This window comes from Silurus meridionalis, chromosome 5 (assembly GCF_014805685.1).
Source record: "Silurus meridionalis isolate SWU-2019-XX chromosome 5, ASM1480568v1, whole genome shotgun sequence".
Taxonomy (NCBI): domain Eukaryota; kingdom Metazoa; phylum Chordata; class Actinopteri; order Siluriformes; family Siluridae; genus Silurus; species Silurus meridionalis.
Window position 1 is genome coordinate 2101892 of NC_060888.1, and position 4331 is coordinate 2106222.

The 4331-nt window shown below is 35.5% G+C and overlaps 1 long non-coding RNA gene across 1 annotated transcript in view; it reads right to left on the reverse strand.

Annotated features, from left to right (window-relative positions):
* Window positions 1-1391, reverse strand: part of LOC124386362 — a 9027-nt gene extending 7636 nt beyond the window's left edge. The window contains exon 1 of the long non-coding RNA XR_006925908.1: window positions 1286-1391. This is a non-coding gene — a long non-coding RNA (uncharacterized LOC124386362). The remainder of the gene's footprint in view (window positions 1-1285) is intronic.
* Window positions 1392-4331: the final 2940 nt, after the last annotated feature.

Below are 4331 nucleotides of genomic sequence, written 5' to 3' on the forward strand. Positions count from 1 at the left end.
GAGGGAGAAAGCGTGAGGGAGTGAGGAAGAGAATGAGGGAGAGAGAGAGAGAGATGCAGAAAGACAGAGAAAGAAAGAGGGAATTAGAGGGAGGTAGGAGAGAGAATGAGAGAGGTGGAAAGAAAGAGTAAGAGAGAGTGAGTGAAGGAGAGAGAGGGATAAAAATAGAGGGATAAAGAGCTGGAGAAAAAGGAGTGTGAATGTTTGTTTAAAGCTGCTAAGTGAGAACTTGTTCCGTGGAAGTTTTACACCTTAAAATGTTTCTATAAACAGATCAAAATTTCTTCCTTTAATAAGAAAAGAAAATGAATCCACTGCATTGTTGATTATTTCTCCTGCGACATGCTGCATTCAGTTTCTCGTGCAGAGGAAAGTGTGAGTACAGAGTCCACACCTCTTTTAGTGCTTCTACAACTACTGAACAAATCCATGTTACAGCAAGAAACATTTTTAATATGGAAAGAAAAAAGATCTATCATTACTTTGAGAAATGAAGGTCAGCCAATCAGAAAACACTATGATGAATCAGGATCTCATAAAGACCCTTCCAGGAAAAGAAGAACAGGAGCTACCTCTGCTGCAGAGGAAAAGTCTCAGTAAGCACCAGTTGAGAAGGCCAAGCACGTTCTGTCCCTCACCATAATAGCAGAAGATTATCAGAGACCAACAGCTTTTGTCACCACATTTAAAAAGAAGCATCAAGCCTCAATTCCTGTTTTTAGGAATTTTGGTGTCAGATTGTAATATCGAGATATTCCTGACATCAAACGAGTCTCTCCTGTGGCTGGAATGAGAATCACAAATCACACATCTGGAAAACAAGTCGATGTTCATATATCAAATTGGCCGACTTCCTGTTTCACAAATCATTCAGAAATGAAGGAAAAAACGTGACTGACTGTTGGTTCAAAGATTAAAAGCAGTTTTATTAATTTGTGTATTATTGTGGCCCTACAAGTGATTTCAGTATAAACATCTCCCCTCCCCACGTCTCATTGTTGCTGAGATACAGTGAGCACTCACTTCCTGTTTCACAAATGCTTTTAAATTTCCCCATAAAAAGTAAATCTGAGCAAAATCTCAGCCATAAGACTTCCATTATCACAATATACAACAAGAAACAAATTCCAAACCCATAAAGATTAGGATCAAATACTGATTTCTGCTTCATCATCATTATATTGTTTGTTTGAGAATGAAGCCGCTGAGACAGAGGAGCGTTTCTAGAACCTCAGGATTATCCGAGCGTGCCATTAAACCCAGGAAAATAAATTATATTTCTCACCAAAGCTGCTGCACGTCTCCTCCAAAATCAGCGTCTCTCCAAAAGCTCAGCGCGAAACCAATCAGATCAGGCAGCTACATGTTTCCGATCGAAGACCAAATCCAGGCCTGGGCATGTTCGCTCTCTTAAATCGTGGAAGTGTTTTACAGGAATTAGGATCAGATTCCTGAATGTAATAACATGTTTGTTTACAGACGCAGCAGCGAAATGAGGGCTCATGCACCACACATCCGGAGGGATCAACAAAAAATGGAGGGATTTATACGAGCAGAGGGAATGAGAGGGAGTGAAATGAAATGAGCGAGAAGACGTCTGGATGGACGAGGAAAATATGTGGAGTATTTATTAACTTTATTTATATGAACCTGGAGAAAAAAAAAAAATAAATAATAATAATAATAATAAATATATATATATATATATATATATACACCCTGTGACTTATCAAAAGAAATAATCTCTATGTTTCTGCTTCTTCTAGCTAATAATAATAATAATAATAATAATAATAATAATAATAATAATAATAATAATAATAATAATAATTATTATTATTATTATTATTTTAGTGGTAGTATGTTATTATTACAGAGTTAGATATTATTCTGTATGCTATTGTGAGGTGTTTTATTACTTTAATTATAATAATAATAATAATAATAATAATAATAATAATAATAATAATAATAATAATAATAATATGATGATGATGATGATGATGATTAAAAAAAGTATTAATTATTATAAATAATAAATAAAATAATTATAATAATAAAATAAAATAAAAAGTCATTCCTCTTCCTCTTCTTCTTCTTCTTCTTCTTCTTCTTCTTATTATTATTATTACTCGTTCATATTTCTGTATGCAGTTTAAGTTCTTTTGTTGCATTTTTCAATATAATAATAATCATAATAATAATAATAATAATAATAAAAATGATAATAATAATAATAATAATAATAATAATAATAATAATAATAATAATAATAATAATAATAATAATAATGTTACTAAAGATATATTATTTACATATTTAATCATTACCATCATCATTATGAACATTATCTTCAGGAGGCCGTGCTGCTCCTCACTGGTGGATGGTGTTTTAATCCCAGTGTGGAGAGGAAAAGTGTTTCATGGCCAATTAGGCCTCAATCTGACACGTGAAAATGAGTCTTCGAAGCGTTTGTTTATACCTTAGATGTGTATTTTTTTCATCTCTCACTGTCAGATCATTGTCGGGAGATGCTCTTCAAGGGTGATCTGTGAACTGAGACAAATTCGGAGAGAAAGAGAGAAATTTAGAAAGAGAGAGAGAGGAGGGAGGGAGGGAGAGAGAGAAACATACCCACTACCACTTTTTCTCACTAAATGACATATTCTGTACATTTGTGTTCATTAAGTCAAATAAACTCAACATCTACAGACCAGATCAGATACTTAATATATGATGAACTAGCTTCTGGCATGTGCAAAAGTTTGTGCACCCTACTATTTGGTGATTAGAAACCTCTTTTAGCTGTTACCAATGCATGGACATTAAAAAATTAAAATTTGAAGGTCTTTCCATTATTTTGTTAGGAAAGTTCAGTTACTGCTAGTATATATATATATAATAATATACTTTTTAATGCCTTAATTAGCGGCAGCGTTCAGATCAGCTGCTTGCGGGAGATTTAGCACAAGTGAAACTCTTTCTGCTGTGGATTCATTCTCATAATGAGTTAATTACATTTATGAGACTTTAAAAAGGAATTTACATCAATTACACCTCTGCCTTAATTTTATTTTCATTTCTTTATTTTGACATCAACTATAAATAATCTGTATATTAACAGTGAATGATATTTTGATATAAAATCATTAGCTACATATGCTGTGTTTTGTGTCTCAGTGTGTAAAAACGTTTAAATACTGTTTAAACACTCAATGAATTATGTAGATTTTTATCGCCAAAATTTGTGGACACCTGACCATAAGATTGCTATGTGCTTCTTTATGAACATCCCATTCCACATTTGGTTTCCGTTTGCTCTTATAATAAGCTCCACTCTGCTGGGAAGATGCTCCACTAGAACTTGTGGATATTTGTGAAGATCTACAAGGGTTTTAGTAAAGTCAGGTACTGATGTAGGTGAGAAGGTGAGGCCTGGAGTTTAGTCAGTTTTCACATTCCTCCCAATAGGGTTGGAGGTCTATAACAGAAGATCTTCCAAACTATGTAAAGCAGATCTCATAGAGCTGGCTTTGTGCACAGGAACATCATGCAGGAGCAGTTGTGGTTCCTCTAGATAAAGTAAAGGGAAGATGTATTGCTACTGCATCTAAAGACGTCCTATTCATTCGGGTGCCTTAAACTTTGTGGTGACAGTTTGAGGAAGAAACACACATGGCTGGAAATGTCAGGTGTCCCAATACTTTTGGCGATATAATGTTTATTTGAACACTTTTCTTTAGAAGAAACATCAGCTCACGTTTTTCTGTTGAAGTTCATCTGAGACACACGCTGGTGGCCCTCCCTAAAGCCCCGAGCTGAACGTATCCTGCACAAAAAACGCCTGTATAAATGCATGAGTCATTATTTTCAGCCTTATTAGCTTATCTTCTCCTCCTGACCTGCTCTGTGAGACCGAGAAGCACAGCAGAGGAGAAAAGCACGTGTCCATCTGCTTCCATACACACACAGGAAATCTGATGATCTCCACTAATAAGCAACATCCTTCACATGACCAATAAAATGTCGCTAATCACATTTCTGAGAATGATCTTCTAGACGTAATCTTTTTTTTTTTTTTCGTGCTGGAGGGAAATCTAATGTGGGTCAGCGTACTGCTACGTCTAGTCTTGTGATCAGAAGAACAAGGGATTTTGTTTTTCAGCAAAGCACTCATCTTTCTGAAAATGTGTAATAAACGCTCAGCCTGTAATCACGGCCTCTCGCCAGGAAAAAACATGAAGCTGAGTGTTTATGGCATGGAGCTGAAAGGGCCAGGTGACAGCTGCCAGGGACCGTCGAGTCGGACCGGATCGGATCGGATTGGAGTC